This window comes from Choristoneura fumiferana, chromosome 2 (genome assembly GCF_025370935.1).
Source record: "Choristoneura fumiferana chromosome 2, NRCan_CFum_1, whole genome shotgun sequence".
NCBI classification, from domain to species: domain Eukaryota; kingdom Metazoa; phylum Arthropoda; class Insecta; order Lepidoptera; family Tortricidae; genus Choristoneura; species Choristoneura fumiferana.
Genome location: NC_133473.1, coordinates 3,093,363 through 3,105,561, shown reverse-complemented (window position 1 = coordinate 3,105,561; position 12,199 = coordinate 3,093,363). Strand labels below are relative to the sequence as shown.

General features: G+C 36.5%; 1 pseudogene; it reads left to right on the top strand.

Moving 5' to 3' along the window:
• The window catches only part of LOC141445657 (proton-coupled amino acid transporter-like protein pathetic), an 83,529-nt pseudogene that overhangs the window by 64,720 nt on the left and 6,610 nt on the right, over nucleotides 1–12,199 (top strand).

Sequence of the window (12,199 nt, the reverse complement as noted above, 5' to 3'; positions counted from 1 at the left end):
TGCGGTCTTCGGGTTTCGGTTATGGGTCAATATATTTAATATGAGTGAGTCTCACGGTAGTTTCATGTGGTTGACCTGCTTTGTTATTTTGGATATTATTTCAAAATTCTTAGAATTCTTTATTCAATTAACAATTTGTACTTTATAAAGTACATTCGGCAGTTATTCTTCATGTTAATTGGTCCTTTATAAAGAACGCGAGGACTCAGGAGGATATCCTCCTGCAGCATATATAAGCTGGAAATATAGATCTGGAAACTTCTATTGGTCCATATTAATGTGTATATACACTTTATTAATTGCAGGTAAGGACATCACAAGAAGTGTGCGTGGATGCAAAGAAACCATCCATGGGATTCGCTGAGACCTGTGGAGCGGCTTTCGAGTACGGACCTAAGAGGCTACGGCCGTGGGCAAACTTTGCGAGGTAAACCCTACTATCCCCACTAGGTTTTTAAGCGTGTCACACACTACGCAGATACGATAATATACGAGACGATACATTCAGTCTAAATCCTTCAAACTGAGTAGGCTTTTCTTTTGGTGTGGATTATTTATACAGGATGTTTTCGTGTTTTTCTCTTCTAGATTGACTCGCGTGCAGCGGGGCTCTCACATCAACCTGTATATATCTGCAGATAAATTACTATACCATATTTATATCGGCAGATATTATACACAGATCAATTTATATACTCAGATAATATCTTTGCCATCTTTCGATATATGTCGGTGCCCACAGATACTTCACGATAAAATATAAGTTATCTGCGCTGTGTGTGTTAGCTCATTAAATTGTATAGGGAGCGATATTGACAGATATGCGTTTAGATACAGATATCTTATCGTACTGCTTAGTGTGGGACACGCTTTAGACACTACTATAATGCAAGAACAGTTGTTTACAAGCGCAAGCCGCATTTTTAATGAGTTTAGGTGATGTAAAAAACGAGCAAAGCTAGTTTTTTTTTAATCAAATTGAGTTTAGGATTTACTGCATTCATCATCCCAGCCTATATACGTCCCACTGCTGGGCACAGGCCTCCTCTCAGAACAAGAGGGCTTGGGCCATAGTTCCCACGCGGGCCCAGTGCGGATTGGGAACTTCGCACGCACCATTGAATCGCTTCGCAGGTTTGTGCAGGTTTCCTCACGATGTTTTCCTTCACCGCAAAGCTCGTGGTAAATTTCAAATGTAATTCCGCACATGAATTTCGAAAAACTCAGAGGTGCGAGCCGGGGTTCGAACCCACGACCCTCTGCTTGAGAGGCGATAGGTCAAACCACTAGGCCACCACGGCTTCTGCATTCAAGGATTTACTGCATTACACATTAGAAATAGTTTGTTTGTTATAAATACCTAATCTCATGCCAATTTTCAAGTCTTATTATATTCGTATTAATGGAGAGAGTTGTGAAACGTACTTTTTAGTTTTATATAAATCCATTTTATTCCCTTTACCGTTGAAGTTTCGAATTTTTTTTTTTCAGTGACTAACGTTAATCTTTTATAGGTACAGCTTAGCTGTTTCACACCCATGAAATGTAACAGTTTCGTATGCGATCCAAAACATTGGTGGTCATAGAAACCCAAACTACACCCTTTCAGGAAATTTACCCAATGAAGCAGATTACGTGCTTATTTAATAAGGTTATTACCTACTTCTTTTATAAACGTTCCTGCATAACTAGTTTCTTTCATATAATTGAAATCGTACGAAGAAATCGAAATCAGAATAACATAACTAGCTAGCATGTCATAAGAATTATTTCCATGTCGAAAAACTTCAAAGTTTTCAAAGCTTTACTAAAAAATTGAAATACTTTATTTAATGCACTTTTTTATATAATGCAATACTTTAAAAAATAATAAAGTTTTTTTTAATGACGTCAGAGCTGACTCCAGTCCTGCCACACCAATGCTTATTTCATAAGTTTGATCTGTATTCGTATCTTGAGCACTTATTTTTTATCTGTGGTAAAGTAGTAAACTGAATTAGTGATAGCTTGCGAGCTATAGTCAATGTTTTTTGCAAAACAATAATGAAAACTGACACTGCAACAGCAAAGTGTCACCACAAAGTGTCACTATGTCAGATAGCGGCTCCAAATGTAATTCCAGTATAATCCGCGCCTAAATTAAAAAAAAAGTTGAATGTGTACAGAAACTGCACGTGGTGCAATTTCGCGCTATTTACATAAATATGATAGATAAGCGGATAAGTACTAACATTACAATCTTGTATGTAAATGTAGGCCTTTTAATTGCCTTTTTGATCGTTAACGCCTTAAAAAAAACAGCGGGCAAAACTTTCACATTAATGAATGGCCGACCGCAAAATTTTATTTTATATTCGTATGGTAATTATTGCCGTCATCAATTAAGCCGGAAGAACTATTGTCGCTATAGTACACACTTTAAAACGTGATAGTTAACTATAGAGAGTGGAAATAAAGTGCTGGATTAGAGACGGTTATTTAAAAAAACTAGATGAAAACCCGGCTTCGCTCGGGTAAAATGTACTCATAATAATATGTTTGAAAAAATTTTTTGCCAGTAAAGACTGTCGTACTTATCGAAAAATCTGACGTATATTCCCAGCCTTAATTATTATCACAAACACTTTAACGGCTAACCTACGTATCGGTATTTCACCAGTAGATATTTCTCCTAAATATTATTTGCCCAAATAACTACGTAGTCAGTCCCAAAGTTCTGTCACAAATGAAAATAATGATAAAAACAAAAGTACCAATCAGTTTTTAATAAATTATATACCAATTTAAAGTACATTTAATAAAAAATAAATTTAAGTACTTAAAATTATTCAAAATGACTTCCTTTGTTTTTAATACAGGCCCTTAATCGGCGCAGCCAGTCGTCTATCGCAGCACGCACCACTTTCATGTCTATTTCAGCAACTGCTTTTCTTAAAGATGACTTCAGGCTCTCCAAATTTTTATGGGGTTTAGCACAGACCTTCCCCTCTAAGACCTGCCAAATTTTAAAGTCCAGAGGATTAAGGTTCGGACTGGAGGAAGGCCAATCTTCGTGTCTTATAAAGTCGATTTTTTGACGGCCAAACCAGGCTTGAGTGGTCTTGGCTTTGTGTGCTGGCGCAGAATCCTGCTGGAACACAAAATTATGACCTGAAAATAGCGTGTTGGGCAGATCTTTGACATGCTTATCCAAAACCGTCTCTTGGTACACTTTCGCACTGATTTTGACCCCTTTTTCGCAAAAATGAACCTCAGTTGGCCCGTAATAAGATCAGAGAATACCCTTCAGAGCTCCTAGCGTACACTCTATCATTATGTTTATTGTACTTCTCTTCAATATCGAAAATCTTTTCGTCTGTAAAGAGGATATCACGGTGTCGATTTTTCGCGTACCGCTTTAACAACTTCCGGGATCTTTTAAACCTTATTGTTTTTAGACGGGCATTAAGTAAGTGCCCACTCTATTTTTTGTATGCTCGCAGACTAAGATCTTCGTTTAAAACCTTTTTGACGGTTTTTCTACTGACACCCATCTGCAAAGCCATCAACTTCTGTTTTCGGACAGGATTTCTTGCTATGCGTGCCTTGATCGCTTTGATCACTGCTGGTGTTTGTACGGAGCGAGGCCGGCCAATTCTTTTCTTGTCCTCAACACTGGAGACTTCATTGTACCTGTCAATCGTACGGTACACAAACCTAAGCGTTATATTTACATTTTTGAGCAACTTGAAAATGGTACTTGGCGAGTGCCCACAGCGGTGCAATGCTAAAACAGCTATTCGGTTTTCTTTCAACGTCCACTCCATCGTGAGAAATTGCAGCGAATGACTGTTTATTGTTTTAAAATAATTGACAAACATTCAAAAATGGAATTCAATCAAATTTTCTTAAAATCATGTTTAAATTTAAAAATAATGTGCCAGTGACAGAACTTTGGGACCGACTACGTATGTCTGTCTCATAATCAAAGAAATTAGACCTAAAGGGCCCCATATAAGGTACGATCCGTCTGTACGATCGATCTGATGAAAATCGACGAATCGTACCGTGTGTGGGCCCTTAAAAGGTCACAATGGAGAACGAAATGCAAACCTGTGACACGTGATGACGTGACACTCACGCCACTTTGATGTGATGACTTTGACATGTTTACTTCGCAACGCCATTATATATACTCAGTAATTAATTCCATTTTTTTATTGAAAATACTCGCTAAATCCGAATTTTCTACCTACAAGTTGTCGACTCGGAACAAACGTCAACAACTGAAGATAGTTATAGTTGAAGGTAGTTGGTGATAGTTTTGAGTTTTGATAAGATCCATTCAAGTTTTCCGGCAAGACGTTTCGTTTTACACAGTCACATGAGTCACAGTTCTTTGTAATGGATACTTTTTTGGCCTGACGCACGCGATGTGTTGAAGGCGAGCCGTATCTAAGAGCTAGCTAGTATGAAACGGAACGTTTATTAACTACCCAAGATGGCGACTGCGGTTTGTTTGTCAGTGCCATTAGAATTTAACGAAATTCTCCATAATCCGAATTTTGCGGATATATGTTGTCGACTCGGATCGACTAATTTTTTACGCTCTTCAATTTGATGTGCATTTTGTTCGAGTCTACCGTACCCCTGGACGAAATTATTAATATAGATATATCGTATCGATATTATTTGAACATTATCAATTAATGCCAAGCAAGATTGTTCGTTTATCGTTGTTAGTGATACACATGTAAAAAAATAGATATGGGAAAAGATAATAAACTTACATGATGCTTATGAAAAAGAACTACAAATAGCCCCATTTTTGCCTCTACTATACTACTAAACTATTCTTATATTCTGTTTGTTCTACGATGATTCAAATGACACATGATGGTTATGTAGCTAGAAAAATATGCAAGTTGAAGTGGCAATGGGCGGGCCATATCGCTCGAAGAACAGATAACCGTTGGGGAAGAAAAGTCCTCGAGTGGCGACCACGAACCGAAGCGTTGGCAAGCCTCCTACCAGGTGGACTGACGAGATCGTGAGAGTTGAGTGGACGTCTTCTGGCTGATGATGATGATGATTATTATAGGCGGTAACTATTTTTTTATTTTTCCAACAGTAAAAAACAGTGTATTCTCTTTATTTCAGGACTTTCGTGGACTATGCACTAACAACGACGTACTTAGCAGCTTTGTGTGTGTATATAGTCTTCATTGCAGAAAATTTCAAAGAGGTAAGCACTTTTAATCCTACTAATATTATAAATGCGAAAGTTTGTGAGTGAGTGAGAATGTTGGTTACTCTTTCACACTGAAACGGCTGGAGACATTTGGATGAAATTTGGTATAGCTGGATATCTGGAATAAAATATAGGCTACTTTTTATCCCGATATTCCCACGGGATAAGGATATAATCTCGAAATTACAACCGCTGAGCTTAGAGTACTTAATGAATGGGATGGTTGTTTTTAATATTTTAATGCAACGTGAATGAAAAACCACGATGTTATTTTCGGGAATTACCACGGGAATTTTGTAAAATCCCAGAATGTAAATTCAACCGCTATATCTAATGATTTACACGTGCGAAGTGATAACTATTTAAACTAAATAACCTGCATGCTTGCTTGCACCTTTGGGAGTATGTTTGCTTGATCTGCTGTTTGCATGCTTGCTTGCATTCTTGCTTGCATGCTTGCTTGCATTCTTGCTTGCAGGCTTGCTTGCATGCTTGCTTACATGCTTGCTTGCATGCTTGCATGCATGCTTGCTTACATGCTCACTTGCATACTTGCTTAATAGCTTGCTTCTTTGAAATGTTTATGGTTCACGCGAGCGAAGCCGCGTCTAAAAGCTAGTTTAAATAAATAAAATAAAATCAGTTTATTGCAGACAGAGTCCATATAAGCGTTAGTAGGTACATTGATCACTTAAAAGCTATGTTAGTAATTATAATTTTTAATTTAAAAATCTGCCACCCTGAGGAACACCTGGCACAAGCACATGTGCTCGTACCCAGTGCCTCAAGATGGGACAGTCGGGCTTCTCGCTAATGACCCAGGAAGGTGTAAACATAAGTACACAGTTAAAATAATCTCCCATTCATTGTAAAACTTCGGCTCAGACTGTGTTGGCTTGCAGCAAGATAAATAGCCATTATTAGAACTCAGGACATTATAGAACATTTGTAAATACGTTTTAAGTTATTCCAACAGAACAAAGTAAAGTAATAATGAACGCTTTCTAAATAAGAAATGTAAAGAGGGGTTGGAATTTATTTCAACTTACTATGCTTTACGTTGCTTTTTTAAAATCTTTATTAATAGGTAAATGATATTCTAACGGATAACTCACGTCTTAAATCGAGTTTAGCTCGACAGTATGAGGAAACAGGACGACAGGGGATCTGATGTGGCCGAGCACTCAATGGACTCGGATTCGATGCATTACATCAGATTTGATCGATAAGGTGTCTGTACGGAAAGAAAAGTTTTTCATTCCGCGGAAAGTGCGTGAAGCCATTGAGATTAGTCGTCATCCGAATTTTAACCGGGATTGTGGCTGGTCGGTACCCCCCAGTTGGAAAACAGTATTACATACTGGTGCTGCGTCATCGGTTGGTGTGAACGTGCCTTTACGGAGCGATGTTGTTAGTGTTGTGTGGTACCCTACATTAGACATTAACAATAAAAAATGACGATAAAAATGCGGGTAGTTGTGCACCGGTGTTAGTTTCGTCGGACAGTCGCGCGAGCAGAGCGGTGGCGCGTAGTGCGCGTGTTGTGGCAGCCGCCGAATCACGTGCTCTTGTGAAGAAGGGCTACAAAATAGCCCGAAACATGTCGAGCTTAACTCGATTTAAGACGTGAGCTATCCGTTACAATGTCATTTAATATGAGTGAGTCTCACGGTAGTTTCATGTTAAACATTTATTAATAGTATACATGATACCGATGATACCAGCTTATTTTATTTTGGTCAGTCAATCGATGCAATGATTTCTAAGGCTCAACGTGATTTAAACAATTTAGACACTCGGATGAAGTCTAATTTACTTACAATAAACATAACTAAAACAAACTATATAATTTATGCTGCAAAAAACAAAAACATTGGTGACTTTAATCAATTAACCATAAACGTTGAGCCTATGAGTATATAGAGTGACCAAGGTGAAATATTTGGGTCTGATTCTTGATAGTACCTTCTCATGGAAACCACATATATCAAAAATCCGAACCAAACTGACATCGTTAACAGGTGCGTTGCGAGGCATAGCTCGATGCCTACCAATAATAATATAATAAAAATAATAATTTATTTGTACATAAGCATGTTACAGTTCACTATACCATAATTAGGTTTGTACATGAGATTCATTATAGAGTATTCAGAAATTCTATCCCCTAAAATAGGTACCAATGAGGGTACGTTATAATATTTATAACAGCCTAGTAAAATCACACATACCGAGTGGGCCCTGTAACAGGAGCAAAAAATTGAAACACAGGTTTTGCTACTCAAATGGAGCTACTTTAGTTCTGCAACTTTCAAAAATTAAGTAATTTCTTCATTATGATTATTCTAATAAAATTAAATGGTACTTTCAATGTACGGCATCCAATAGCCTAAATAATATTGCCAGTCACGTAAAAAAAATACGGATTTTGCAATACATTGCTTGTCTAATTAAACTAAACTATAATAAAAATCACGATAGAAATTATTTTCAAAAGTTGTAGAAATAAACTAGCTCAAGATGAAGAGTGGAAGCTGTGGCTTAATTTTTTGCTCCTGTTACAGGGCCCACCTTGTAGAATACTTAATTTAAATTTGGGGATCGGCAGCTAAAACTTATCTTAATAATCTTCTAATGCACTATTAAAACTACCTTGAAAAAGTAATATAAGTTAGTAATATAAGATAAGTAATTCAAATTGTTAAAATTGTTAAATTAACGTAATAAACCTACTTGCATATATACTCGTACACTAAGATACGCACTGTTTTCCAAACCATTTTTTAGAATTGGCGTCTTCTCTGTCAGTGAATGTTTGTTTTCTTGTGAGAAAATAAAAATTCTTAAACCATAACTATGCTGATGGGTTCCTGATTTAAGCTTGGCTTGTGTGGGAACTAAAGTTCCAGCGCTCTTATTCCTCCTTCTCTCAAGCTAGATTGAATGTTAGTCCACGTAGCCAATTTCATCGAAATCATTACTACAAGAATTCATCATCGTCATCATCATCATCGTTATTTCGGTCGTCTGACGTCCACTGTTGGGCATAGGCTCAATTTACGGGTTAACTAGAGCATCCAGCAGCAGAGATCCGCGGTCAAGAACAGATGGCTGAAAAGTCTTTGAATGGAGACCGCGGATCCACAACAACTGTTTCTTTTAATAGTTTTGTTTTGGTTATTTATATTGTCATTAATTTTTTCCAGGTCTTAGACCAATATATGCCAGACTACAAGCTCTCAGTTGAGACCTACTGCGCTCTGACTCTGGTCCCACTCGTCCTTATCTGTCAAATAAGGAACCTGAAATGGCTGGTGCCTTTTTCTGCCATAGCCAACGTTCTGCTCGTCATTTGTTTCGCCATCACGATGTACTATATCTTCGACGGCTACCTAACCCTAAAGAGAGGATAGTAGTTGCTCCGGTGACTCAATGGCCTCTGTTTATAAGGTAAGAAAATAAAAATCTTTTTAGACTTCCATAGTCAAAATTATAAAAACAAAACTGGTTCATAATTGGGATGCCATACGTTCTAATGGTTGTCAATAACGAGATGGGTTCAGGCAGAAAAGGCAAAAATTTTGTACTTGATCAAGTGCTTTGTTTCCTATAATTTCAATTATAATAATTTCATTAGCTAAAACTACATTAATTGCTATAAAAATTATGACACCGTGTGGTATTCGCGATTTCCTATGAAGTCATATTTTTTAATGTAGTGGGTTAGGGTATTTTAGATTCATAACATTTCTGACAAAAAAATATCAAATAAAACGCTTAATGAAAAATTCAAGCAAATAAATTTGAAATATCCAAAGTATCAAAAAAAAATAAACACTAACCCCCTTATTCATAAACGACCATCAAACCTATTTTAGTTAAAATCATTCATATTTTAGTTAGAGTCACTTCGACATTTGTATTTGTTAGAAAGGGACAAAGTATTTGTTAGTTAACATAGGCTTGTTAAGTTTTATGAATAAGGGGGTTTATGTAATCGAGCGGAATGCCTTTTCGATAAGTGTAGTTTATACGCTTATTGCGGTGGACGAAAATAAAATAGGTAAAGGTCCTAATAACTGGTTTGATGGTAATTGCCAAAAGCCAAGTACCATTACATTGTAACTTTACAACTTAATTTGCAGAAATAAGATGGAAAGTACTTAAATAATTAATTACTCATTTCGTCAAACTCGCTTTAAGTTTCATAAATCAATAAGAGAATCCCGAGTTCTATGACCTTTTAAGCTTGGTTATTGGACTTCCGCTAAGTTAATGCTGTTCAACGATCATCATTATTAAGATGGAACTACTCTGGAAAAGGGATTCCAGGGCATCTTGGAGAATCTTGATAGCAAGGGTTATCAACCTTTGAAAACTGCCTCAGACATTCTAAATTAGAAAATGCCGTTGACGTTCTGAATAACATTACAATAAGATTTGCTAATGATTCTACCGACGTATCAAAAATACTTCAGTTACTTACATGAATTCAAAAATAGGCCAAATTGTAACTTAATCGGTCCAGTAGATTAGAAACAAAATTGCTGTAACAGACGAACAGTCAGACAGAATGTAACAAATGACATGAAGCTTGAAAATAATAATAGATAAAATACATTGTCATATTGATCGTTCGAAAGATTACGATTTTCTCAGAAATTGGCATTAACTTGACCAATCTTCAGATTACACAAACAAAAAAATTGCCAAATAGTCTCGCCAAAAACATTATTTTAAATTATCATTATTCATAACGTCCATTTTTTTCAAACATTTTGTATTTTGACGTGTTCTAGTGAAACAAACGTTTTTCTTTACATGCTCAGTTTTTACACTTGGACTTTCAAAACCATCTTTGTATTTATAATTTATCCGTCTCTTTCCAGCACAGTGATATTTGCAATGGAGGGCATTGGCGTGGTTATGCCAGTTGAGAATGAAATGGCGAAACCTCAGCAGTTTCTCGGCTGCCCAGGGGTACTGAATGTTGCCATGACCATTGTCATCTCTCTCTACGGCACTGTTGGTTTCTTTGGCTACATTAAATATGGCGATGACGTCAGAGGCAGTGTGACACTTAACTTGCCGCAAGATGAAATGTAAGTTTTGAATGATTGAAGTTAATTATATCAGACATATTTTCTAGCGGGTGTAAGCTATAAATACCCTAATGCTCTGTCGAGCACAGGTACCCTAAAATATCTACAGAGCGGATTTGAAGTAGCGATTACAAGTTTAATATGGATATGACTAATGCGATTGGTTAGATAGATAGATAGATTTATTTATTAGACATCATGTTGTTTATTGGTCTTACAGTTATCTTATTACTTATACAATGCAATCTTATATATAATTAAATTCAATAAATTTTATTCTTGCAACAAACTATATGTAAAGAAAAATATTTTATCTAATACCTTTAAATGAGCAATTAGACCAAGCTAGATCGATTTGTGATCCCCGAAAACCCTACATATCAAATTTCAATTTTCAATCTGATTATGTAAATATACAAGCATAATCAGATTGAAAATTAAAATTTAGTATGTAGGGTTTTCGGGAATCACAAATCGACCTAGCTTGGTCTTATCTCTGGAAAAGCGCTTATTAACGAGTTTTAGCCCGATCAAAGCTCGGTCGCCCAGGTACACAAACAAATTAAAGGAATTTTACACAGCTCAAATATAATAGATCATATATATTACGCACCTTTTTTATAAAAAAAAAATTGTACTAGTCTTATCCATATTAAACTTGCAATCGCTACTTCAAATCCGCTCTCTAAATTATAACAAGCTGTTGACGTTGAAACCTCTGCTGATTACATACAATTTAAGATGACAACTACTGGGATAATGGCCAGCACTCGGACGTTAACCATAAACTGTGGTTACTTTTATGAAAACAGAAAGAAAATGAAAAAAAATTAAGGAGTAAAAAAATGCCATACAAAAACTGAGTGTGTGAATGAAACATAAAAAGCTTGCAGGGTAGATTGTTAGGTGCGAAGCCAGGGCATACGGCTAGTAGCTATATATAAATTTAAGCATATCAAAGTAAGACACCCGTGTGCTGGAAGCTATCCCATAATTTTTGCATGTCATTACTTCATTAGAAAAAGAGGTAACAGTAAGTTGTCGTCTACTAATTAATACTAGATCATTTACCCTATGTATTTTTTTTTCAGTCTGGCACAAACTGCCAAGATACTTATGGCTCTAGCCATCCTCTTCACCTACAGCCTTCAGTTCTACGTTCCAATGGAGATGATCTGGCGTCAAATACATGACAAAATATCTGTGAGATACCACGAAATCACGCAAATCTCCATCCGGACTATTGCTGTTGTCAGCTCAGGTAAAAACATTATCATTTATAATATTTTTCCAGTAAGCTTTGCTCTTTCAGCCGCTTGTTTTATAAAAAAAACTAGCTTATGCCCGTGACTTCGTCTGCGCGGATCTAGGTTATCGCGCGGTGGCGCCCTCTACCGGAAAAAAGGTAATCCTATGTTGATCCTTGGGGCTCATACTACCTATATACCAAATTTCATAAAAATCAGTTCAGTGTTTCGACGTGAAAGCGTAACAGACAGACATACAGAGTTGCTTTCGCATTTATAATCCATACTTATATACTTATAACTTATATACTTATTTACTTATTAATATTATAAATGCGAAAGTAACTCTGTCTGTCTATCTGTCTGTCTGTCTGTCTGTTACGCTTTCACGCCGAAACCACTGAACCGATTTGGATGAAATTTGGTACAGAGATAGAATAGACCTTGGGAAAGAACATAGGCTATCTTTTATCGCGAAAAAGAGGCTTTAAGGGGTTGAAATAGGGGATGAAAGTTAATATTGAAGGTCATTATCGAAGATAAATCGATGATTCTTTATTAAACTTGCCATTTCGGCACGTGATTATGAGATGAATAGAATAGGTACCCTAAATAAATTA